The sequence below is a fragment of the Balaenoptera borealis genome (assembly GCF_965194805.1).
Source record: "Balaenoptera borealis genome assembly, chromosome: 1".
Taxonomy (NCBI): domain Eukaryota; kingdom Metazoa; phylum Chordata; class Mammalia; order Artiodactyla; family Balaenopteridae; genus Balaenoptera; species Balaenoptera borealis.
This window is the reverse complement of record NC_138860.1, coordinates 99,955,485-99,983,476: the sequence shown is the minus strand read 5'-3', so window position 1 is coordinate 99,983,476 and position 27,992 is coordinate 99,955,485. Positions and strand designations below refer to the sequence as shown.

Sequence of the window (27,992 nt, the reverse complement as noted above, 5' to 3'; positions counted from 1 at the left end):
TTTATTTCGGTGGGGGGGCAAAAGTTAAAGCAATGAAATAGCAATCTAGACTCTTTGTATTGGTAAAATCTTACAAATCAATAGCACAAAGCATTGTTGAAGATTTAAGGGAACAGGAACATTTTGAACAGGATCTAACAAATAGCAAAATGTTAATATCTATTTACTCTTAGTAGTAAGTATATCTACATCTATCATATTATTTTTGGTATGTTTGAAACGTTTCACAAATGTATTTTTAAATTTTATTTAAAGTTCTTTGATCTAATAAAATATTACCTTTTTTAAAAATTAATTAATTAATTTATTTATTTTTGGCTGTGTTGGGTCTTCGTTTCTGTGCGAGGGCTTTCTCTAGTTGCAGCGAGCAGGGGCCACTCTTCATCGCCGTGCGCGGGCCTCTCACCGTCGCGGCCTCTCATTGCGGAGCACAGGCTCCAGATGCGCAGGCTCAGTAGTTGTGGCTCACGGGCCCAGTTGCTCCACGGCATGTGGGATCTTCCCAGACCAGGGCTTGAACCCGTGTCCCCTGCATTGGCAGGCAGATTCTCAACCACTGCGCCACCAGGGAAGCCCCTACCTTTTTAAAAAAATGAATTAATTTAATTTTGGCTGTGTTGGGTCTTCGTTGCTGCGCGCGGGCTTTCTCTAGTTGTGAGCGGGGGCTACCCTTCGTTGCGGTGCGCGGGCTTCTCATTGTGGTGGCTTCTCTTGTTGCGGAGCACGGGCTCTAGGTGTGCAGGCTTCAGTCGTTGTGGCACGCAGGCTCAGTAGTTGTGGCTCGCAGGCTCAGTAGTTGTGGCACACGGGCTTAGTTGCTCCATGGCATGTGGGATCTTCCTGGACCAGAGCTTGAACCTGCATTCCTGCATTGGCAGGTGGACTCCCAGCCACTGTGCCACCAGGGAAACCCTAAAATACTACTTTGAAGAGTTTTAAGTGACCTTAAAAGTAGTTTATCCTGTATTTATCATGAATGCTATAAGAAACACAGAAAAAAACTGTAGTTTCAGTGAATGTAAACTAGCAAACACAACTTGCTATGCACTGTAATAGTGCTGTTGCTACTTTGGACTTTATTTAAATCTTTACCATTTGAATATGTCTGAACTTGTTGAATACGATGCTATGAATGACAGTAGAAAGTACTAAACTGTTAAAAAATGGGAGGTCCTATTTTACAGAAATTATCCAAGCTCCTGGCTCCAGCTGCAGCGCCTTTTCTCCTCTGTATACACTCTGACTGCCTGTGACAATCTTTCAGTAACACTCTCAACAAGGGTCCCCAGAGAGTGGAAGCTGAGTAAATGTTACTCTGACATACAAGCCTAACCTCCAGCTTCAGCATAACCTATCACACATGTTTCAAGGAAGACAATCATTTCTATTTCTTGAATAATTAATGTAAGACTTCAGTTTATGAAACAAAACAATCTAACAAAGGTCAGGTCAATATGGTAGAAAGGTGACATTTATGAGCAAATTCACATCTATAAAGCCACAGCCTAAAAATAAGAATTTTTTTTTAAGCAGAATTTCAAATTTCATAGCCTATGCTCTCTTTATTTTCCCTTTCTGGCTATCTCAGGTAGTAATGAGTGTTATAGAAGAGGGCGGCTAAGAAAGAATTGTCATACACAGGACTTAATCTCTCTCTACATTTTGTCCTCAGACTGGCCTCTGGGCATATATTGTCTTCGACACCACAGTGGTTCATATAACCTTGAACACATTACTTTTGATCTCACCATGACCCTGCTCCAGAGGTCAACTGCAGTTCCACACAGCTACAAGAGGCAGGGCAAAACACACAATTCAATGTAAAGACTGCAACCAAGCGTTTCCTGGGATTCACAGAACACATCTTACGATGAAAGGTCTATTAACTGTAAACATGAAAACAGAGCTAAAAATTAAGACGGCATTTTCATACTTGCTATTCAGTGATATTTGCAGATGTTTCACAAGAACTATTGAAAATGTATGTCCAGCAGCTTAAATACTGAATCACTTTATTAGTAGAATCACACAAGAGAAATTGCCAACTGATTGCTATTAGTACAGCTACACAGGAGAAACATAACTAGAAAATCTATAGTTTGGGTCCTAGTTTTTATTTTGGCATAGAATTTATATGAGCACACAAGCATTTCATTAAATGTCATTTTCCCTCAATTCTCCTACTGGGCACAATACTTCAATATGTCTTTTTAGTGGAAAAACACTCCTGTTCAAATAAATGACCTCGATAAAGTTACTAACATATAAATATAGAACATAGCATTATAAACATACAGCTACAGAATAAAAGGTTTGTTACTTAAAAGCTATACATAGAAAATACGAGTGGGAATTAGATAAATTCATCAAAGAAATTCACTTGTATAAATAAATAAATGGCTAACAGATGCTCCTGTCAAAATGAAGAACCACTTACACTTCTAAGCATCCTATAGACTACAGCACTTTACAATATCCATAAGGAAAATGTTGCAGAAGTTTCTTCTTTAAGTACTCTGGAGTACTGACTACGCGATTGCTCTTTTATGAGGATGCACTTATATTTTTATGTAAATATAACTACATATAAGTACCAAATACAAAAAATATTTTCTATTTTTATATAACATTCTTGGCATCTATAGAAATGTATCCCAAATTAATCTTCATTTTTTTTAGGAAATACTTACTAAGCAGCTACTACATATCACCTACTATGTGAGGTCTTAGGGATACCTGATTACCTGTTCTTTGTTTTCTGCTGAAGGTTTCTTTTCATACATGAGTTTAAATATACAACTAGTTTTCTGTAAAATCTACTGAGTAGGTAATGAAGCCTCTAAAAAAAGTGGTGAGGGCTAAACCAGACCTTTCCTATGGCCCATCTTCACAAGCTTAACTGACAAACAGAACAAATTTAAAAGGGCAAACATTTATACTTTTCTTTCCCCTACCTCTCTACAAAGGAAAGCTTCTAAAATGCCATCATGTACAAGGGAAAGCTCTTCTACAACTGTAATTAAAATTCTTTGGCATCTGAAAAGTATTCCCACAGATAACCGGATTCATCTTTAATTTACTCACTTCTTTCCCCACTGCATGTTTTATCTTCCAGAGTTTATTCTCTCTTTAATTTCAGGCTATAGCATGTTGAAAACTCTGCAGTGCTTAGAGAGGGGGGATTCCTTTCCTTGAAGACCTCTTTCATGTAGCTATTATTCTTTGAATAACAGCATTGACAGTGAACCCCACTTTCAAGGTGCTAAACTTGAAGATTTCTTTTTGCTGGGCTGTTGTATAATTGTTATTTTCATGTTAATTATCTCCAGTGAGTGGGAAGGCATGTTGAGGTTTAGCTCCCTTGGCTTTGAAACAAGATAACTAGAAAAGAAACTAATGCATGTGACAGCTTTTCTAGACATCCGTCTATCTCTTCACAGAAAGACAGAAATACACATCAGGCCACCACAGTGACCGTGGCTTTACGGCTTCCCTCTCTAACACATGGCGACTCTCACTTATATCCATTTACCCCTTTATGAAACACAGCATTCACTATGGCTGCAAAGTGATGGAGACCTTAGGAGGTAATTTATTTGTTGATACTCTGGCTTTCAGTTTCTGTTTATCTTTTCCTAAGGCATCCATTTATCCTTGTATTTATTAATTAAAAAAAAAACAACTTCCTAATGCTCTCTTTATGCTTAGAATGGGAGTAATAAATAAGACAGGCGTGTCCTTCCCCTATAAAACTTGGAATCTAACAAAGAAAAAGAAAATTATACAATTATTATAAAACATTTTGAGTTTCATGGTGGAAAAATTGCAAATGCTGTGGAAAAGGCAAGAGGGCATAATCTCATCAGGGTTCAGGTCAGGAACCTACGATGGGGAAAAAGCCCCATTACTATGAGAGCTTGTCAGCATGACTGTAGTTTATGTAATGTGATGCAGATGAAATGTTTTTCTATAAGAAATGGGACTTTAAAAAGTGCTCTTATTAAAATTATAAAAATTTATGGAATCTTAAATAACAATTTAAAGTTCATTTCTAAAACATAATTAGGATTATCTTTCAAACATTCATTCCAGGGCAGTTTATGATATGAAAGAACTGGAAACAATCTAAATGAATAGCAATAGGGAATTGGTTAAATTAAATTTAGGGTACATCCTTATAATTGAATAGCAAGCTTAAATTTTAAAATAATGTTACAGAAGACTGCCTAATGATATTGAATCATGTTCAAATAGGTTGTGGGGAAAAAAAAAATAGGTTGCAAAACAGCAGTGTCATAGTAGACCTCATTTCTTTGACAAAAAAAAAAAACAGTATAGAGAAGCACAGGAAAAAGTTAGCGAAGACACTTAGCACAATGTCAATAGTACGTACATTAGGATTAGAAAATTTTGAGAACTTGTTGCTTATCTAAGTTTTCTACAGTTAACATCTGTTTCTTTTATAAAATTTTTTAAAACTTGCTGTTGTTAACAAAATCCTTCCAGGACACCTTGGATGCCTGCGAAGTAAAGGCCAAAACTCTTTGTACTGACCATAAACCCAGGCCCAGCCCAGCTCTTTCCCACTCCACCATTCCAATCGCCAGCCTCCAGGGCCGCCTCTAGTCAATACCGCAGCCCTATGTGACTCACGGTAAGCACACTCTCAGGGCGGGCTTGGCAGGCAGATGGCACATTCGTACATAGAAACAGCTCTCCTGAGATGCTCTGGGAAGGCACTTTCCCGTGCCAGGACCTGCAAGGCCCTGAGGAACGCAGGTTGGAGCTCCGTTCACTAGGCGCCTACGTGAAATGCACCCAGGCCGCACCACCCTTGCCATTCCCCGTGATGCACCCAAAGCGCACACGACCTTCTTCTGCCAAGTGGTCCAGGCACTGTCACAATGCAGAGCCCTGCTAATAGTTCTGTGATCACTGCAGTCCCCTTGCACGCCGACTCTGGGACGCCTTCTGAGCCCTCCCAGGCAGATAGATGCTCCCCTCTGTTCCACTGTGTTTCCACAACCTTTTGCATCACTGTGACAGAAATGACTGCAGCGAGCATAAACTGCATGTTAGTATTTTGTTCCTCCCCAGTGGAATATAAACTTCACAAGGTCAGGGACCATGAATTACTCAACTGTCTAACCTTACTTAGTATGGTGGTTGGTAGCCAACAGTCTCTCAACAAACATCCATTGAATAAATAAAAGGCTGTGTGAATGTTCATCATTAAAGAAAAAATTTGTAAGAATAATTTTAATAAAATTTTACAATGTATTTCTTGACTAATTCTGCTTGTACAAATAAAACAGCAACATAGGACCATTATATATGTTCCATATGTGTTGCCAAATTCTCTATTTCAACCGAGTCATGACTTAAGACTCTGAGGACTTAGAACAAAGATCATGAACCTGGAGCTCTATCTATACCTAACATACTCTGGGACTCAGCATTACCCGGTTTCTCCAAATGGATCTGCCAAGAAAAATAAAACTGGCACCCTAGATTGGTTGGGAGAAGTATTTTTCTCTCCTAAATGAAAAATAATTGCTTAGATTTTCCAGTCATTATGTGTCTGTAAGCAAATAATTAAATAGCTCTGAGAGCAAATGAAATTATCACTCATAATGTGACTAACTGCTTACATGGTATAGACCTGAAATTTTAAAACCAGAGTACTGTGTCTAAAGTGACTGTGTCATTAAAAAAAAAAAAAAAAGAGAGTTGCTTTTTTTTTCAACATTGAATCCACTTTGCAAAATGACACTGTCAACAAATTTATATGCCCATACCATCATCAATACAGATGCATCCAGGCCCCTTTCTCCAATTAAAATTATATTTAAAAATATGACAGTGTTTTAAAAAAAGGTTACAATGAAGGCTGAAACATTGGAGAAGCTCAAAAAACATGTACAGAAGAATACCTTCTCAATTTTTACTTGGCTCAATTTGGATTTTTCCTTAAAGAATTTCTATAGGGGGAAAAAAAGCATCTGCCTGATGTAGGGATGATAAGGTCAGTTGGGGCATAAGTTATCTCAAGACACACACAGAGCATTTCCAGAGCCCAAACGCTGCTGCTCCTCAGTGATCAATGCTGTGGATGGAGGTCCACTAGTTATCTCTCCTACTTTATTAAAAGCACTGAGAGTTGAATGGATTTTATTCAAGGACACTGGTCTTCAAGTTTCTTACATCCCCAATCCAGCCAGACTGACAGATTATATGACAAGGTTTTAGCAAGAGCATTTACTAACCAAATGAAAACTCTGCAATACACTCTGCTTTAGAGAAAAATGCTAACAGAAGCATATTCTCTGTGTGCCTAATGGGTAGAAAAAGACATACTAGTCATATGAGTAATGGGCAAGGAAATGAAGCTAAAAGTTTCTAACTCTATCCAACCACTGTTTGAAATACTGGCAGTTAAAAAGCACTTGGAGAATGGGACGAATGTCACGTCAGAAAGCAGGAATTCCCAAACACAGAATGAATTGCCCACTATTCACAGCAATGTCCTGCACATCTGCTTCTATCTGCGGAGGCTGGTTTGTCCTCCTGAAGCTTCCCTGGGTTTTTCATTGTTCTTTATAAACCTAATCAGATTTTAAATATGCCTAGGAATTTCTGTTTTAATGAGAGCTGTGGTAACTGCTGTATAAACCAGGGAATGCATTTATAATCAGGACGCGTTACTGCAGCTCAGCCAGTTAGGAGTCATTGGAAGCCTCTGGGGAGGTGGTAATTACCTAATGCAAAGTTCATCAATGACTTTAAAATATACTTTCCATTTGTGAATATTCAAATGGCATTTTAACATATGAACTTTTATACTGTTGAATAGTCTTGTGTGAATTGGAGTTATAAAGAAATTTTATAATTAAAAAAAAAAGGGTTGAGAAATGCATTGTCCTAAATCAAGTATTTCTAGGAGAAAAAAAAATTCCTCCTAACAAAATAAATATACATAATATTCCATTAGGGTTTTGAAAATATCCCTGGGTCTTCTGTAACCTCTACAGGTTAAGCTTAAACTTCCTCTAGATTTTTGAACTTTAGGTACATTTGGATTGAAAAATAAACATAGTGAAAAAAAACACGATTGTCTAAATTCCCCTTTCACCAAACTTACTAAACTTAGAAGAATGTGAGAGGCAAAATTACATGCAACTTGATTCAAGATAATTGCCAATAAAGTGGTCAGAGTTTCCAAAAAATGCCAATTTGCAAAATGAAGAGTTTACTAGTATTTTATCTCTGCTGAAAAATTGGATTGTCTTTTGTGTACCAGCAAATTCCCTACTATAATTCCAGCAAATAATGTTACAGTGATATTCTATCACAGCTATTATAGATCCTAAATGCAACTCCTATTGTTTCAATTTGGCTCTAGTGGTTGATATTAGAAACAAATGATTTCACTTGAAGATTCTTGTAAAACTTATCAAAATATCACTTTACACACATGCCTGTGTTCTATATTGCTATGGGTTTAGAATCTTTTATTCGTTGTTCTTGTGGTCTGAAAAAAAATTAACAAAGCTAGTGCAGACTCACTAATGTTCAATATTTTTATTGTTTATATACACTAATCTGAAAAGTAAGCATTTAATAAAAATAGGGCTGCTGGCCTCAATAACAAACCATTTTCTTAATTTCCAAAGTGTATATTAAAAAAAGAAGCATACAGCAGTTTGCCAAAGAGGTTAGAGAATCAGCACACCAGAAATCAGTGTTCCCTTGCATGAAGTTGAGCACACAATTCAGTTCAACACAGTTTTACTGAGCATCAACTATGTTCCAGATACTATGGGTATAAGTATGAAAAAGATGAAGTTCTAGCTATTAATTAAGGAGCTTATGAAAATTTTAGAAAATAGACATGTACCCAGATAATTTCCAAAAACTTAAAAAATACTATGGCGGGGTTGTCATGGGAGAGGAGCCCATATAGCACACCAGCTGTGAGATACTGCAAGGTGAGTTTCTTGGACTGAGTTTAGATGGATAAATGATAGATGAGTAAGATGAATAGACGAATAAGAGTTAACCAGATGGAGAAGGGGGGTAAGGTTATTTTGGCCAGAAGCAAGAGCGGGAGCCCAGGTACAGAGGCAAGAAAGAAATCTGTGCATGTAGAAAATGACCACATACATCTCTGCTCTTGCTGAAGAGGACTAGGAATGAGTTCAGTAGGAAGCAGATCTTGGGAGTCTTATACACTTAATATCTTGTAGACTGGTTCTGAGGATGAGCTGAACAGCTGAAGCTGGGCGGGGGGCATGTTCTCCTCTAGGTTAATCATTTTTCTGATAGTATGGAGGAGGGAATAAGGGAAGTTAGGATTAGAAGCAAGAGGAGAAGCTAAGAGACTATTACAATAGTCAATACATTGAATAATTATTTACTGTATACCTGTGCGGGGTGTGTACGGGAAAGGTTGCAGGAAAGTAGAGGGGGTTGGGATGGTCCACACCAGGCCACATAATAAGCGGGGCGGGGGGAGGGCGGGCATTGTCTAAGGAGAATTTTAAAACAATAATAAAACTGACTAAAAGTCAGTTTGATTTTTTTTTTTTTTAATCACCATGGGCCAGTAATTCTAAGTGATGTCAGTGATAAACTATTCCTCCTGCCACTGGGTGGACCATTCCCACAGCACCAGCCTCCTTGGTTCATCACAGCTAAACACTTCTGTGCAAGGGGTCCTGCACTAAGACTCTCTGGGAGCTGGAAAGATAAAGACCAGGTGCTTGCCCTGAAAGGAGCTATCACCTTAGCAGGGGAGATAAGGCACACACCCCGATAACCATAACCCACAAAGAGACTTTCTACAAATCTGCCCTTCTCCAGTCAGACCGCAGGATCCACGGTGGGAGCCAAACCAGTCTTCCATCCCCTGCTTGCACATGGCCGTCCCTGCTGAGGGCAGAGCGCGTGTCTTTCAGGTCACCTCTGGGACCCCCGTGTTCTGACCTGACCCAGAAGGAGGGTGTGGTCCTTCTATATCCGGTCCTGCTGTGCACCTGCCGTGTTCCTCCCTTCCGAAAAGTCACAGAGCCAGAAGGCACAGAAGCTTTCGTTGTTACTGCTTTGTACCCACACTAGCGATGCATAAATAAGGAAACAAAAGGCAGTGGATATTATCTCCGAATGCACTGTTCAAGGGAGGTGGTGGTAACTGAGAGGAGAAGACAGCACATTGCAAAATCAAAGCGGAAGAGGGAGGAGTGTCTTTGGACGAAGCTGTTGAGGTCTCTGTATTCATAAGCAGCACCGAGTGCCCCACAGAGGACAGGCTTTTATGCCAGTGTTTCTCCCCCCACCTTCCTCTGTAAATATCTTAGGATACTAAGACCAGAACAGGCATTAGAAATCACCAAATTCAACCCAGCAATTTTCAGGTGTAAAATAAAGCCCAGAAAAGTTAACTGACTTGCCAAAGCCACACAGCTGGCTAATGGCCCTCAGGAATAACTAAGAAAGTGCTTACTCTCGAGAGGGAAAGAAAAAAAAACCACGGGTTAATGTCTGATTTCTTAAAAGCACAGGCCCTTGGAGAATAAAAAGTGACCTGAAGCAAGGCAGTGTCTACAGTTTGGGAAGGGGTGTGTGGGTCTCTAGGACTGCAATGTCAACCCCCCCCTCCAAGCAAGGGGGTGAAACTCTTGCTGCCTGGACACATGCCACTCTTCCAAGAGCAGCACAGTAGATCACCATGGCTCCCAACTTGCCACTCAGTCTCTTGTACTCCTGTAGCAAGATCATTTACTGAGATCTGAATTTGTATGTGTTCTCCCAGTATTTTCCCTTTCTCCCTCTTATAATCAGGTAGCTCAGGTTTTTGTTTTCTTGCCTTAGTGAACACTGCAGGGTAGAGAGCAAAGGCTTTCAGAAATCACTGATTCTCCCAGCCCTTTGTAAAACCTGAGTTACTGAAGAGATGACGCTAGGTGTGTCCCAGAGGGGAGAGGAAAGAAGGGTCAGCCTTTGAGAAAACCAACAGAGGAAGGAGGAGGTTCCCCAGAGGGAAAGGGGACAGAGGTGTGGGGATTCCAGGGCACCCAGGAACTGCTTACTGCTCTGGGGCTTCTCTAGGGAGAAAGCAAGACTTTGGAGCTGCATGGACACCTAGGAAGGTTGGCCCTAAGCCTCAGACACCCTCCTGATCAGGAATAGACAGTCTTCAAAGGTCAAGGAGAGGTTTAAGGCCATGGAATTAAGCTGATTAAGCTGATTTTAAGAAAAAAAAATTTAAATGGTGTCATCTCTTGCACTCTTAAATTTATGGACTGAAATTTCCACCAGCTGCCTTCTGAAGTGTGTGTCAGTCTGGAGACATAGTAGAGGGCTCAACATCCTCTGAGACAGTCAAGCTGTGCCTGGCTTCTTATCCTGAAAATGTTACACTACCTGCCTGGCACTGTCAGCTCTCTTTAAATATTAATCTACAGCCTTTTAAATATTATAATTATCTCTACATATGACACACTTCTACCATTATCTCCTGATAACTGAAAATCTTTTACTTTTAAAAATAATACTAGCTAACACTTACATAGGACTTACCATGTGTTAGCCCTTAAGAGCTTAATACATATTAACTCATGTAAGCCTCATGATAATCCTATGAAGTGAGTCTTATTATGATTCTCATTTTAAAGAAGAGGAAGTTAGGGCACAGAGGGGGTAAGAAACTTGAACAAGGTCACAGAGCTGGCAAATAGTGGATACTGTGTTGAAATACAGGCAGCCTAGCTTTGGAATCCATGTACTATTAATTTCCCGCAAAACATTATAAGCCAGACATGTGGGAGCTAGCAGCTTGTTCTGCTGCCTCTGCTCTAATGGGACTGGTTTCTTAAAAGCAGAACAAACAAGACCACAGCATCGCCACCGGCCTCAGGAGTCTGAAGCCTGGGCCCTACCTCTACAGGTCTCAGCTCGCCTTCCACACCTGCCCAGATCCGGATCCTGTAGACGGTGGTGATGACAACAGTAATGATTTATTCAGTGCACACAAAGAGCCAGACACTGGGCTAATGCTCTACAGATCCCTCCTCTCAGTTAATCCACATACAGCAATTATGGAAGGCGGATACCAGTATTACTCCTACTCGACAGAGGACAGAATAAGGCAAAAGAGGTTGAGCGGCTTCCCAAAGGTGCACCGCTAAGTGTCAGAGCTAAGCCCTGAGCCAGGCAATGCCAACGACAAAGTCTAATTTCTTAACCGCTTATACTGTCTGGCCTCCTACACAATGCACTTAAGAGCGTGCCTGTGATGGAGCAACAATGCGGGAAATATAATCCAACAAGGTCTCCGTACTTGCCTGGGAAATTAGATGTAATTTATACGTAAAATAGTGTAAACAGCTTTATTATAAGGAATATTACCATAATTAAAGAGTGAGACCCTTGACTGTTGACAGTTTATGTTAGGATTACACACACACAGACATGACCAACAATAAAGCATGGAAAAACATAACCAACCTCTATAAATTATTTAAAATAACCCAAATCATGCCCAAATCCTGTTTCCTACACAAAAACTAATGAAGATATTAAGGAAAAAGACAGTATGTATAGAGAATAAACAGAAGCAGCATTTGTTACATTTGTTTGGGGTCATTTCCTGATATTTTGCTATGATTTTATTATCTAATCCTATTAAAATCAAAGCAAAGACACACTAATGAAAGCTCTAGAATGCTGTAGGGAATGAGCTTCCTTTCCTGGCTGGAAATGTAGTGACCCTAGGTTGGCAGGGACTCGAGGGGCCATCTGTGTTCCTACTTGCCTTGCCCATCCCTGCCCAACTGGTGGTCCTCTTTCATCTAGGACCCAAACATTCATCCATGCAATAGCAAAACTCCCCCTGCCCAGAAGCCCTGACATGAAGGTCATACTCCTCCTTCCTCTGGTGATTAGCAATTCAGAGTGCATATCCTTCACTGTGACCAGAACTGTCTCCCTATAGCCTTCCTCAGCCCACTTCCTCCCTCCTCTGAGCATTGGGTGTGATCCATAGCTGAGGCCATCCTGGATACAACATAAATCTCCTTGAAAAGTGCACTGATTTAGTGAATGTGCACGCCCCACCGCCCCCCGCTTTCCACAACAAGAATCCTAATATTTAGTTAGAAACATTTAATGTTTTTACTGGTTATGGAAACACATATATAAAATTTTTATAAAACTGTGATTGAAAGCTCAGCTTCAGTCTTTACTATTTATGAGAACTCGAACACATGCCTTAAACTCTCAGGACAGCTTCCTCATCTGTAAAATGGGCATAAAATCTACCTCAGAGGTCTTCTTGTGAGAATTAAAAATAAAGTATATAGAAATTCCTGTACATGAATAATTATCACTAACATTCACCCCATGGTGAATGTATACGTCATATATGTTAAGAATTAAAGTTGTGGTGTACAGTGAAATGTGTAGCACGCCAGCAACTCCTCCCTCCTTGTATTAAGAGGAGGAAAAATTGGAAGCAAGGTCCCTGGGATCTACGTTTGTGCAGATTGGAAAAGAGGAAAGTGACAACTCTAGAAAAAATTTACTCTCAAAGGAATGTAGGTGGTTCCGTAGGAATTTCTAAGGTTTAATATTAACTTTAGTTTATATTTTTAAGTGAAGCCTACAATTGGGCATGCTATACAGGAAATGGAATTTTCAGCTTTTAGTTGGCAGTGCCTTATTCTGGAAGCATCCTGTAACAGTTAGTTCCCAAGCTACTTATTGCAACCTGTTTATCTGAATTCTCTTCAACTCTTTTGTAATAAGGGTGTGGCGCTCAGGATTTCTGTGGAAGTCAGTGCCGACTATGCAGAGAAAATCTCCCAGTAAGAAAGTCAAGAGCTGATAAGAAGGTCAAGAAGAATACAGGGAAAAAAGAGACGAGTGAGGCTGGTGTTCTTTAAAACTGAAGACAGAAAAATTCTTGCCTGCACTTTAATTCTACTTCACCTTAGGAAAACCTCCTGCTATTCTACTCTGCTCAACCTCTTCTTTCCAAACAATTTCGACTTAAAAAATGAACTAAGCCTTTCTACGTGTCCATATGATTACTTCTTGATCCTTTACTGTTTTATGGGGACAAAAAGAGCTACCCCTGCGCTGGACACTACCCTTGCCTGTCTCCTGGGATTTTTCCAAGGCCTCACGGCTGCATCTTCAACCATAACCTTAGAATGCCTTGTCCTTCCTTTGGCTTTTAACAATGCTTCTAATAGCAGGGACCATAGAAACGAACAAGAAAGGGCAAGTCTTCTGAAAGGGACAAGTAAGAAATCAACTAGTTTTCGGAAGTACCTGAAAACTTCACCATCCATCCATTCCTACCCCCTGACACTTGGTAGACAATGGGCTGTAAATAAAAGTAGGCAGGAGCCACTTTTTCTTGCACATAAGCTTTTTTTTTTATATTTATGATTGATTGAATCAGTGCATTTGTCTTCTCACATGTGGTTTGTATTATTCCTTTCTTTTTTTAAAGATTGTCATCATTTTCATATACTGGCTCAGTACCCTGTTACTCAATTTTTCTTACTTGTAAATAATTTTTAAAATTAGGAGACAGGAAAAAAAAGATGTAAAGCCATACTAACAAAGAAAGAACAGTAAAATGTTCAGTAAATGGTAATTTAAAGATTGCATAGAGGATGTAATAACTACATGGCTGACCCTAAAATTCCATCAAAACTACTAATCAGCTACAGAATTCTAACACTGAGAGACTGAAATATATGGCCAAATAATGAAGATTTCACCACTTGGCACTTATTTTTTACTTTATTACACAAGTTTGTATGTCATGACTAGATTCAGTTTTCTATCTTGACTAGGGCATTATCTCATTTGTGCTAATTGATAATCCTGCAATGTAGGTAAGGCAACTATTTCTACTCCCATTTTACAGATGAAAAAACTGAGGTTATTCACTTCCCACAGATTTACACAGAAGCCTGGAATGAAACCCATCTTTTCGAACTTCAAGCTCATACTGCTTCCTACCAGTGAGAGTAAGAATTTCTGTCACTGCCGGTCATTGGCCAGTTACCCTGTGCCAAGCACTGTGACTGAAGTGCTCTGCATGTTGTGACCACACAGGCAGGAAGTAACGCAGTCAGGAATCTTTATCCAGACGTCTCTGATTCAGAAGCCTAAAGCCAATCAATATACTCTACTGCTATACGCTATGCACGGGCATCCTCAGAGCGTGTTAAATTTACATAACATTATCACAAATTAAATAACAGCCAAATTAAAACCTTTTCAAATGAAGATAAAAAATAGGAAAATAGAGGGTTTTTTTGCCTTTTAGAAATGTTACTGAAAAAATTGGCAAGAGACATGAAGTATGTTTGTTCTTGTGCTTCAATGATGATTAATGAACTCCGTTTTGGAGAGGCAAGATCTGCACTTGGCATTAATATTATAAACTTTTCTCATCGCAGTAGCTTCTCTTTAGGTGGGAAAACTGGTTACATAAGGCAGTGATTAATGAGATGCCACAAATGTTGATTTAGTCCCAGACAGGGATTTTTTTTCTCTCTCAAATCTAAATGCTTCACCAAAATTAATTTTAAGTCACACTACAAATATGAGTAAAGTACCGATTCAAGTTGAAAATACATCACATGCTCAACCTGAGTCCATATGCTTTTTTCCAATTTCTTCCTGTTTTGCTAGAAAAAAACATTCTTGAACAGTCTGAGATTCCAAGAAGGTGTTGCCATTTTGTTTTTTCAAAACCATTGGCCAGATTCTGTTCTTGAATACTGTTTCAATTTAAATGGGAGATACATAACTTTTAAAATATAGGATCCCGAAAGCATGGCAATACAGTTTTTAAATGGCAAGTTTCTTCTTCTGGGAGTTAGCAGTTGCAATATTAGCAATACGATAGTAGGTGAGTTGGAGAAACACATGAATATCTTCATTTTTCATCTATCTAATCCTTACGATGTACTCTATACCAAGTGAAGGAAGAATTCTTAGTCCCAAGAAGGAAAGTTCTGTCCTGAATTAAATGTATCACATGATTCCTTTGGGCCATTTGAAACAGTAAGAAGCTACGAGCAAAACTGCTGGTATATGGACATCCAGAGGCATGCTTCCTGAACATATCATTAGTAGCAACACACCAGGTAGGAAATCAAAGTCGTTATTCTAACTGCTTACAACTGGGTCCCCCAAGAAAGACTATTTATTAAACACCTAATGTTTTCATGGCAACATGTAAAACTTCCTAAATAAGAGCTCTAAAACATAGAATTTCTACATTGTTTTGGAAATGAGGATTTATCTATGGCATTTTTCAAATAAAGTAGAAGTGAAATTTTCTTACTTTGATGAAAAATTATTAAAACTAAAGATCTTTTAAAATAATAGGTTTAGGCTTAGCCCCAGGAGCTGCTGTGTAAATTAAGTTGAGAAAAGATTGTAAGATTAAGGAGGATGTATATTTACAAGGGGAAAAGAGATCAACGGGAGGTGGGAGATACTCTGAACTCAAATGAATAGCCACAAAATATTTTTTCCTCCTACTTCCAAAGAAAGCTTAGGAGAGGTAATCTTAGTCTGTAATAGTTTACCAACAAAAAAGCATGATCATCTCAATATTAAGTACCTGTATTTGTTTAAAATATTATTCCCTTACTATGGGTACAGAGCATATATCATGACATATTTTGCACAAGATAACTTATGATCTAAGCAAAATATATGCAAAATAAAGCACCAAATAAAAAGTAAACAATGCAATATTGTTGTTTGGCAACATATAAAAAAGGTAAAGTTAAATTTTATAAAATGTTGTACTATATAAATCCTTAAAAATATTTTGATGTACGTCTTGAAACTGCTCACAGAATTTTCATCTATTACTTAAATAAAAATAAGCTAAATGGCATGGGTGAAATGTTACATAAATTAAATAATAAGACTAGAAGTAAATATTTAACAAAATTCAGAATCAGAGACTTTTCTAAGCATAAAAGTAACAAAAACAAAAAAAAAACCCATAAATAAAATACCAATAACTATGACCACATGTGAATTTAAAACTTTATATAGAAACAAACAATAAGCTAGAAAAAATTTTTTGATAAATACGACCTTTTCTGGAGCAACCCTCTTGTCTCCATTCATGTTCTGTCAACCCCCTACTCATAATATGGGCTTCAGTTTCGACACCATTTCCTGATGTTCACATACCTAAAGTATTTGCCCCTTTTAAGCATAGGCCCTGCATTTCCCTGATCTCAAATCTTACACTATTACCTTTGCTCCATGACACTGTGTGTTGTGTGAGGGAAAATATTGAATACGTCTTGTTCATCTTTGTAAACTTCACACCAAGCCTGCATACTTGTCAAATGGTTGAACGAACAAATGAATAAACAAATATTCTCATGAAACAAAGTCAAGTGATAAAAGCAGGACATTAAATTGAAAATAGAGACATTTTATAAACACATGGCTACACACAAAGAAAATTAGTATTAGAAAAAAGTGTATAACAAAACAAAAGTGTAAAGGATGATTATCTGAGTGAGGGATTACAGGCAATTTGTCCAGGAAACTTTTCTATACCTCCTTAACGTTTTCTGAATTTTTTAAGAATAAACTTTTCAAGGTGTAAAACTCTATTTTTCAATTGAAGAATAGTTCATTTACAATATCATATTCATTTCAGGTATACAGCACTGTGATTCAGTATTTTTACAGATTATACTCCAATAAAAGTTATTATAAGATAATGGCTATAACTCCTTATGCTATATAGTATATCCTTGTTGCTTATCTAGTTTACACATAGTAGTTTGTATTTCTAAATCCCATACCCCTAATTTGCCCGTCTCCCCTTCCCTCTCCCCTTTGGTAACCACTAGTTTGTCTTCTATTTCTGTGAGTCTATTCTGTTTTGCATATACATTCATTTATATATTTTTTTAGATTCCACATATCAGTGATATCATACAGTATTGTCTTTGTCTGACTTATTTCACTAAGCATAATATTCTCTAGGCCCATCCATGTTGCTGCAAATGGCAGAATTTCATTCTTTTTTATGGCTGAGTAATACTCCATTGTGTATATATACCACTACTTCTTTATCCATTCATCTGTTGACGGGTGCTTGGGTTGCTTCCATATCCTGGCTATCGTAAATAGTGCTGCTGTGAACACCGGGGTGCATGTATCTTTTCAAATTAGTTTTTTTTTGTTTTTTCCAGATAATGCCCGGAAGTGGGATTGCTGGATCATATGGTAGCTCTATTTTTAATTTTTTAATGTCCCTCCATACTGTTTGCCACAGTGGCTGCACCAATTTACATTCCCACCAACAGTGTACAAGGGTTAAAACTAATTTATCTAAGAAGTTCAAATATCATTAAACAACAACAAAAAAAGCATGTGCTACCTCACCTTTAAACTTAAAAAACATCAAAACAATATATATATATATAAAATATGAAATATTGTGACATGAAAAATAGGTTGATAAGAAATACCTATGGTATTGGTCACTATAATTATACAAAAGACAACATTCCAAAATAATGTGAACACAGTTTTCCAAAACTGCATGTTATTAAAAAATTACACATTAAGTTAGCTAACTCCTTAAAATGGCTTTCTTAAAAAAATCAATTGCGTTCAAGTTTAATATTCAGACTGCCAGAAATCATTCTTTCCATTTCAAAACTGTTAAGCAGAGTGAGTTCTGATGGGTGTTATCCACCCAGCATGTTTCAGTGCCAGTGTCTACAGTTGTTTGTTTCAGAACCCCTAATTAGCTGCCTTATCTTTTGCAAGGGATTCTTCTGGTGCTAAGTTTTAATCGTCCAAATTAATTGAAATACTGTAGCAATTTCAGATTAACATTTTCAAAATTAACAATGCATAAAATAAAATCACCCATAAATCTGCATTGTAACAGCAGCCACTAATGAACTCTGCACAACATACCAGATCACATTGCTAATTTGCACTGTTCTACATAGCTAAACTTTAGGAAATAAGCTTTCCTCTGTCCAAAGGTTGGCCTAAGTAGGGTACATAGAAGATCTCTAGAAGAATGAGGTCTCTGGAGCCAAACATTGCAATTAAGTCCTGGTACTTGCCAGGTGCTGTGTGACCTTGCGTAAATTACTCACCTCTCAGAGCTTTGGTTCCCTCCACTGAAAACTAATAATATCTCCCTCTTAGAGTTTGTGGCAGACAGACTCTAAGATGAACCCCAATAATCCCTGCCTCCTGGTATTCACATGCTTGTTTAATCCCCTCCCCTGAATATGGGCAAGACCTGTGACTTGCCTCTGGCCAATAGAAAGGTGATGGGATGTCATTTCCATGATTTTGTCATATAAGACTTAATTTTCCATCCTTCTAGGAGACTCCATCACCTTCTTGGCTTGTACACTTTGATGAAGCAAACAGCCATGTTGGGGAGGCCCATGTGAGGACAGCCTCTGGCCAACAGCAAGCTAGGGATTGAACACCTCAGTTTAAGAGACCAAAAGGACCCAAATCCTGCCAAGCTGGGAATGACCTGAGCCTTCAGACGAGACATAGCCCTAGCTAACATCTTGAGTGAGGTCTTATGAGAAACCCTGAAGCAGAGGACCCAGCTAAACCTCGCCCAGACTTCTGACCCACAGAAACTGTGAAATAAAAAACATGCTGTTTTAAGCTGCTAAATGTATGGTAATTTGTTATACAGCAATAGAAAATTAACATAGGAGTGTTTAAGTATTAGTAATCACCACCACCACCATCACTTACAGAGCACTTACTATGTGCCAAACCTTGTTGATAAATGCTTTACCTATTATCTCATTTAATCTTCACAATGACAGCAGGAGGTATCTGCTACTATTACCCCCCATTTTAGAGATGATAAAACAGGTTTACAGGTCCAAGATTATACAACTAGTTAAGTGGAGGGGCAGGACACAAACCCAGATCTATGCCATTGCACAGTGCTCAGTCTAAACGGCTGTACAGGGCTGCCTCTGATGATCAACAAGTGTTCATGTAAGTGAAAGTGCCTAATACAGTTGGCCCTCCCTATCTGCAGATGCAGAACCCACAGGTAGGGAGGGCCGACTGTACTATGCAATTCTGTGTAAGAGACTTGAGCACCCGCAGATTGTGCTATCTGTGCGGGGTTCTGGAACCAATACCCCGTGGATACCAAGGGGCGACTGTACAGACAAAACTAGAAAAGATTCTTCCTTCTCCTTCCTTCCCATGATTCCTTTATTGCCACAGAGGCAGGTTATGGTCTAAACTTAATGCCTCAAGGGCTGCAGTCTCTGGCTCTCCGGCACTCTCATCCTGACCCTTCCAGTAGGGAGGGAATGTTTCTTCCCACCTGCCTCCACAAAACATGCCGTCTTAGGTCTTGTTTCCCCAGTTCTCTAATTTGATGGACCAATCTACACTAACATGTAGGTAGGTAATAGTGGAACAAAGGATTATCTCCTTATAGAAACAGACTACCTCTATCTAAAGGAGAATATCACATTGGTATTTTAGGTATAAAGACAGGGTTATAAGAAGATACTGTGATTCAAGAACACTTGCTTTTTGGTATCCCTGCAAACTAAAGCTGTGAGTAGGGATGAGCTTTTTGTCAAGACTCTCCAGTTCCCATTTTATGTACATTCCTCAGGATTTACCTTGTCTGATACTGGAAAACAATCAAATAGAAGAGCCTACAAATGGAAAAAGGCCAAGGTAGAAGAGGTGGAAAACCCAGCCACAGTACGCCCAAGGAGGACAATGTCTAAAACACATACACTATAACAGATGTACATTATAATCTGCTCAAACCAAGCTGCTCTTCTTTCCTTCCCCCATTCTTTTGTAAGCAAAGCTGTCCTTTCTTACAGAAAACAAATTTCCTGTGAACAGGCTGGGTCAGGCCCTCTCTGCATGCTAGAGGTGGGCACAGAAGCCAGGTGGCTCATCACACAGGTACCATCAGTGCTCAGCCTGCAGTGATGGCCTCAGAGATGAGCAGAGATCTGGGCCAGGCCAGTTAAAGACACCTTGGGATTTTTGTTAGATTTACTGGGGCAAAGGTGTCCAGTTTTCTCTGAGATTACTAGCTGTGGGGAACTGAGAGTTGCTAGTGGCCAACTTTGCTTCCAAGTGAGATAACCTGCCTGAGGTGCCTGTTGACAGAAAATCAACAGAAAAGAAAGGAAAACTGAGACACAAGGAGAAATGGAACCTGATATCATTTGAGCCCCTGGATCTAACTCTGCCTGAAGCCAAACATGTTCCACTTGAGTTACCTAAGTCAGTAAATCCTCCACTCTTTTTTTTTTTTTCCCCTTAACTATAGATCTTCCTCTTATGACGGGTCACATCCCAATAAACCCATTGTAAGTCAAAAATATTGTAAGTTGAAAATGCATTTAATACACCTAACCTACCAAACATCAGAGCTTAGCCTAGCCTACCTTAAACGTACTCAGAATACTTACATTAGCCTACAGCTGGGCAAAATCATTGAACACAAAGCTTTTTTACAATAAAGTGTTGAATATCTCATGTAATTTCTTAAATACTATACTGAAAGTGAAAAACAGAATGGCGCTAAGTATCTTGGTTGTTTACCCAGCGATTGTGGCTGACTGGGAGCTGCAGCTCGCTGCTTCTGCCCAGCATCTCTGAGAGCCTCATGCCACATATCGCTAGCTGGGGAAGATCAAAATTCAACATCGGAAGTACGGTTTCTACCGAATGCATAACGCTTTCACACCATCATTAAAGTCGAAAAATCTTAAGTCAAACCATCTTAAGTCTCTAGTTTTGAAATGGTTTTATGCCACTTGACAAACAAGAGCACACTGGATGATACAGAACTGAGGTCAGAATGTCAAACCTAGTAAGAGACTGATAACTTTATTTAAATATCTGTAGTTGTATATAAATGCACTTTTATTGATGTACTTGTTAGATACCTCGTCTCCCTGTCCTGTGCCCTTCTTTAGTCCACAATGAGTCTCCTTCATCCTGCCTACCTAGTCAACAACACCATTCATAAGTGACCACACACACTTTGGTGGTTCCTCATACACCACACGCTATTACTGTTGGACATGTTTATGTTTGTATGTCTTATCTCTCCAATAAAATTCCAAGGTCCTCAAAGACAGGGAAAGTTCCATATATTTCTAATACCTCTGCAGAAAAAAGTGAGTCTCAAAAGTTATCTGTAAAGAACAATTTAAAAAAACCGAACAAGCTTTTCTTTTCATTCAAATTAAAAATTTAAAAATCAACTTGAGTTGAATACACAAAAAGGTAAATAATTGCCAGTATGAGTCATTTTGATAGAAATTCCACAAACTCCATTCCAATGTTCTAATTAATTTGATAACCATTCTCACTATTTGTGTATAGAACGACTATAAGATTATAAAGTTATGATACTAAGGATTACTTTATCAGTGTCTGTCCTCTTTCCTGGTATCAGGGCGATATTACTGGTATCAAATATTGTTATTTGAAGCCAATACTTTTGCCTCAACTGGTTCCTCTCATTTACCTCACTTCAGACTAAAGTTCTGGAATAAGATTACCTGATTCTCATAAGTTGTTGGCTCATAAGAAATTTGTGAAGTTTCTCTGCCTACTTGGCATTATATGGCATGTTCTTTTGCTTCTGAAACTGGATAGTATTTGACTACCAGGGCCACAGATATAACAAAGGAAGTCCAGGCCATACCTGACCTTCCAAGTGAGGAATGATTTTTCCATGATAAATGTTAAAAGCAGCTCACCAGGTTCAAGACTTCCTTTTCAGAGTATTTTTCTAAATATGTAATAAATGCATACATTTTTTTCTAAGACATAATTACTACAGTAATAGAAATTATAAGTTAAAAGTGCATAAACGATCCAGAAGTGGGTTCGGTATATAGTACTCCAAATGTTTTTTAATTTCAATAATCACATTACTGATGCCATGCTTCCCATCTAAAGGCACCCCCACCCCACTCCATGTACGTCTTCAAATGTTCACCTTGCCCTCTTTTTCCTACGCGGGAGGTAACAGAGCTGTGTAAAAGACTGGGCTTGGCAAGGCATGGGCAGACCTGCTAGATGACAGCAATAGTGACCCTTTGTGAGCTCGGAATGAGCCTTCAAAGGGAAAAATAAATCCTCCCCAAACGAAAAAACGATGTGAGGAAGGGTGTGTGATGTACGTTTCAGAAAAAATATCATCATGGTAAAGGGAATTAGGAAGGCAGTCCTGAAAATAACTACAAGGGGATCAAATGCCTTAGTGCAAAACCAGTCTTTTTGTCCATAGTTTAATAGAAGCTTGAGAAAATCTTCTATTTTAAAAACCGGAGCAGCCTCCCCAGCACTGGTGCACAGCTTGGATTCCTCATTTCTCTGCAATGAATCTTCATCACTAAGTTCTACGGTCCCAGTTTTTTCAAGTTCATTCTTTCAACGTGAAATGTATTTTTACAGTTTTACAATTATGCTCCTAATATTTAGATTAGGATTTATGTTTGATGAGAAATTCGTTTTAGAGGTGACAGATAAGACAGAAGTACGTTTGACTGATTAATATGGAAATATTGTAATCTACAGACACTTTATTACTTATTTACTATAGACAAAAGCTCACTTACTAAAACTTCACGAATATACATTTATCTCCCTCAAAAAAAAAAAAAGGAAAAAAGAAAAATGTAGTTTTAGATAAATAATTTTAAAAATCCTGGGTTGCTATTTTTCGCATCAATGTTTTCTATTTGAGAATTAAAAAGATAAAAGTTCTCTATTGAGCAAATTGGCATTATGTTTAAAAGCAAATCTAAAAGAAATCAACAATTCTATTTACATTTGGAATGAGTTTACCAATAATTTGAAATTAAAACATTAAGGAAAACTGTATTAAGTTGTAATTCAATGCAAAAAACCAGCATAACAAAAATTTTATTTATATAAATGAAAACATATATAGACAACTCAGCTTAAAAGCAATCTTAGCCTACATTTGCTTCTCTCTTTTCCAATTCCTTTTGCTTTTTTGCACTTATTACATAATTAGCTCTTTTTATATGTTTACCAGACTATTCCCTAATTATTTTTATGACACTATGCCATACCATAATGGATCAGAGTATAAAATAGAATATTAAAATATTTTATATGCACACTCATCTACATGCATTTATGCAATCAAGACCTTGTGCCTGTATCTACTCCTTCCTTAGGCAGACTATAAATTGTGGAGGGGGGGCATGTTTTATAATTAATGACATTGCTGGTGCTTATTGTTGTATAAGACACGAAGTTGGTAATGAAAAAAAGATGTCTTGAATTCCTTTCTTCATACAGGAACAGATAAGAATGGCATTATCTACCAATCCTATCCACCTGAAAGAGAAAGTGACCATCTTTGAAGATGTCTCTTCTAAGAAACAGTAAGACATCTCCTCAGTGAACAAGAAAAAACACTGTTTCTAAGCCACATTTTTCTCTTCGTAATCAAGAGTTTAAAAATGAACACATGCGACGCAAGAGCTCTCAGAAAGAACTCTGTTCACTTACTATTCAAGGTTATCACAAATCACATGAGTAACTTAAGATCAGAAAGAAAATGAGGTACCTAAATATTTCCTATCTACTCCATCTAATCTTTAGGTAGTGCAACACAGAACAACAGCCTGGATTTTTTAAAAGCTAGTGACTGTGGACTTAAATACGAGAGGCTATGAGTTCCACAAATATGAGATAATTTTGCAATAGTCTAAAAACACAGGGTTGATTAAAAGAACACATATGCTGGTATATAGATTTGCCACATGCAAACTAAAATAAATCTTGTATCTTCTCTACTCAGAAGAAAACTTTTAAAGCTCAGTATTAAAATTTAATTGGTAACTTTGACCTCGGGTGCCACTTTAGGTGAAAAATATTACACCAGTGCTCAGATTTTCTTGAGATTTATGATCTCATGTTCTTGAAAAAGGCCTAGCACCTCCGTGTTCCTGAAATAATTGATCTGTCTCTTACAAGCGTTATTTTCCTGAAACCAACATCTGTCTCAGGAAGAAAAGTACAAACTGATGAAAATACCCTGCTATATTTAAAAAATCCAAAAGAGCTACCAGAATTTGCATCTAACACATTACTATTACTATATTTATCAAAGCAGACAAGATCATAAATTGATAAATTTCTTAGCACATAATAGAAGACAAGAAAAAGTCAACTAAACTGCAAAGCCATTTGTAAATATTATCTATAAAGATTAACTACAATTATTAATAAAAGTAAAAGTTTTAAATATGCAAATAAGACACAAGGTAAACCTCACATCTTTCGTGGTTTGAATTGAACCCCACAATATTTGCTTTTAACCTTGGGAGTTTTTCTTTCTTTGTTTCTTTATTGCAATCACAAACACTACTAACTTCACCAAAAAACTCTCAACCACCACTGTTGATTGTGTCTCTTCTTGAAGATAAGCAAAATATCATGGAAGCCATCAGGTAAGTAGGGAACAACAGCAGATCTGAAAACGACTGTGATAATGTAACTTCTAGTTTCACCTAGAATTCAACATAAAATTCTGAGTTTCTTTGCAAAGAAATAATTGGCAAATACTTTTGATTCTCCTACACATGACAAAACGTCCAATATTTAACATGCTCTACCACAAAGTAATTATTATAATAATTGCCACCTCTTAGCATTTACTACATACTTGGCACTGTTGTAAGTACTTTTCATGTATTAACTCATGTAATGCTCAAAACAACTTTGTAAGGTAGCTACTATTATTAATCTCCTTTTACAAGTGAGGAAACTACAGAGAGGAAGCAAATTGCCAAAGGTCAACAGCAAGTAAACAGCTAAGTTGGGTCCCCAGCCTAGGCAATGTGGCTCAGAGCCATGCTTCCCACCATTGGACTATTCCATATTCCTTGTGTATACTGGTCCACTTTATCAGCAGGAGGAATTTAAAAAGCAAGAGAGCCAGTGCATGCAGAAGAAGAATATAGCCATTCATTAATTCATTTAACAAATATTTATTAAGCACCAACTGAAACCGTATGCAAGCCCCTGTGTCCTTGTCCTTTGAAGTAAAAGGCTTTTGCTTTAGTTTCCCAGGCCTCCCTTGAGTCTCAAAAGGCTGGCTCAAGAGTTAATGATTGGGAAATGTGAAGATGATGGAAAAACAAAGAATAGCTGTTGGGCTCGGGAACTGGTAACAATTTAGACTATAAATACACCACATGGCAGAATCACGGAGCTCACAGTTCCATGAAAGATATAGAAAAAGTCCTGACACACATTCCTAAGTTGTTTTTACAGGGAGCAGACCCCCTCCAGATGAAAACTGCTGATCACAAAAATGTACACCTTAGACTGGTTGAAACCAGAAGGCTGATGATGCTTGAAATTTCACCCTGATGCCAACCAATCCAAGAATTATGCAGGAGCTGATCACACACCTTGTAGTTCCCTCCCTCACACTGCCTTTAATACCCCTTCCCTGAAAGTCTTTTGAGCATGAGCTGCCCATTCTCCTCCCTTGGCGCCCCGCAATAAATGCTGTACTTTCCTTCATCACAACCTGGTGTCAGTAGATTGGCTTTACTGCCCGAGGATGAGTGGACCTAAGTTTGGTTCAGTAACAATACTACCCAAAGAACTATGCATTAAGTTCCTCTCCAGAACAAAAGTTCTATGGAGAAGATATGTAATTTACTTTGGACATGGCTCTGAAATTTGGACCTGGTGAAGTGGTTACATCTGACCTCCCAAATTCTTTAATCACTTTTTTTCTACAAGCCACTCTAAGTGAGGCCCTGGAAAGTAGTCAGTGTGTTAACACTTGGAAAAGACAACTAAAATAGCTAAAAGAGAAAAGGTTAAAGGACCTTTCATAGTAGAAACACTGATAGCAAATAATGCTCCTTGGAAGCAGTCCGTCCATGCTTAGGAGGTCTCAGTTTTATTGATCCCTTGTTTAAATATCCTGGAGTGAAACTTCTCCCACACAACTGTGAAAATCTTAACAACAGTTACATCAGGATCAACTCAGAGTAAGAAAGTCATCAAGCTAGGGTTAACTTTGAGCAAAAAAGCTTTGCAACTTGCCAACAGAAAGTAATAAACAGAAATAAACAGAAAGAAGCAAAGATAAAAAAGACGACCAACTCTAAACACATAATTCAAGCCTAACATCAAAAGACACTCTACAGGGAGAAATAATTATTACATTAGGATCTACAACAGGCAAGATCATCAACTATTTGTTTCCTTTTCAAAAGTGCGGAAAAATGAGAAAACACATATGTATTTACTATACCTAATGGAAAGCTATGTGCATATATATACAGCTATGTATATTATATATAATGTATATATATATTTTTTCCCCAAACATAACATATGGCACTACTTCTTTTGTATTTGTAACTTTATTCTTCATGAAGTTCTAAAAACTTTGGACAAATATAAATACCAGAAGAGTTATACCTATAGAAAGTCATCACGTTTAGGATAAAGGAAGATAAACTATTTTATTATTGGTCCACTTTGCCATATTTATAATCTGTGAATTCATTATACCTCCCTTTAAATAATCTAAAGGCTCCTAAAAATTCTGGCTATAATGTACATAGTTAAAAGTCAAATGTGTTCCTACTGACACACTGTATATATAGAAATGCATTTTCTTGGGGGAAAATAGATTAAGTGAAAATGCCCATAGGAGAAAGAGAAAATATTTTAAAATAATATTTATAAAGTTTAGGTAATTTTCAGAAACAGAAATACTATAACTCATACAAAATAAAGAAAAAATATTATGTTCACAGTCATACACTCCTGATATAAATAGAACAGAAGAAGTCACTTTTAAATATTATCGTAGAGTTTTCTGCAAAGGGTATCATCTTGGGAAAGTTAGAACCAATAAAAAAAGTAAACCAGAACCCCTAATTTTTTTAATGGCCTTAATTTTGGTCTGTACTTAAAAGATTTAAACTGATCTCAGGACACAAGTGAGGCAATTTCTAGCCAAAGGCAAGCTCCCATAAATCTTTTCAAACAGCTCATAAACTGGCATGGCTACCAGGGGTGTGGTTTCAGTGAAAAGCTATAATGCTTTGAAAGCTAAACTTTACAACTAGGTGAACACTGTTTACGATGAGAAAACAAAACACATAATCCAGATTATTTTCCAGGAAGACTACTCTATATTTCATGTTCTACTTGATTTATTATTAAGTTCATATATTTGGAATCCTTTAGCCATGAACATCTTTTACTCACAATAATATGACCATATACACAACACATCTTTGGTAATTAAACTATGGAAGGCATTGCTTAATGGACGAAAAATAATTATATGAAAATAATGACAGGGTCAACCTCATGATATTAAACGGGAAACAACTGAATGCTCTCTGCAGACAAAGAATTGGTCTCTGGAGAGGACACTTGTTCACAAAGTCCTTAAACTCATTCTTGTATTATAAAATAATATAGATATAGGATAAAGAAAAGTATTTTCCCAAATGGGGAGGGTACCAAAGTTGTCTGGTTTATGACCTCCCTCCACCCCCTCAGAACATGCTGATTTTTTAAGTGCTGGTTGGTTTTTTCCAGGTTTGGGAGGGAGCAGGGAAAGGGTGTTGGATATGTTAGCATTAACCAGGCACCCTGAGGCTGTTCAGTAAGCAAATAACCAGCTCAACTGCTGACTGCGGAAAGACTGTGCTACTGATGGTTACTCATCACATGACCTTGTCCTAGGTAAATGATTTACACAGTAGACGGTCGCCTCCTGGTCACACATTATATACCAAACTGCGAGGAACAGAGGCCAACAATCTGTCTGACTTTCTACAGCAATTCCCATATACTTTCATAATCACTTAACTGAAAAAATGATTATAGATGTTTAA

General features: G+C 37.9%; 1 protein-coding gene and 1 long non-coding RNA gene across 20 annotated transcripts in view; both read right to left on the bottom strand.

Moving 5' to 3' along the window:
- Positions 1-27,992, bottom strand: part of VAV3 (vav guanine nucleotide exchange factor 3) — a 513,627-nt gene that overhangs the window by 220,690 nt on the left and 264,945 nt on the right. The gene's annotated exons all lie outside the window — the stretch shown is intronic.
- Positions 296-27,960, bottom strand: LOC309626519. Its single transcript, XR_014243242.1, has 2 exons — positions 8,986-27,960; positions 296-8,318 (listed from the first exon to the last, which is right to left on the bottom strand). It is a non-coding gene; the product is annotated as an uncharacterized lncRNA (long non-coding RNA).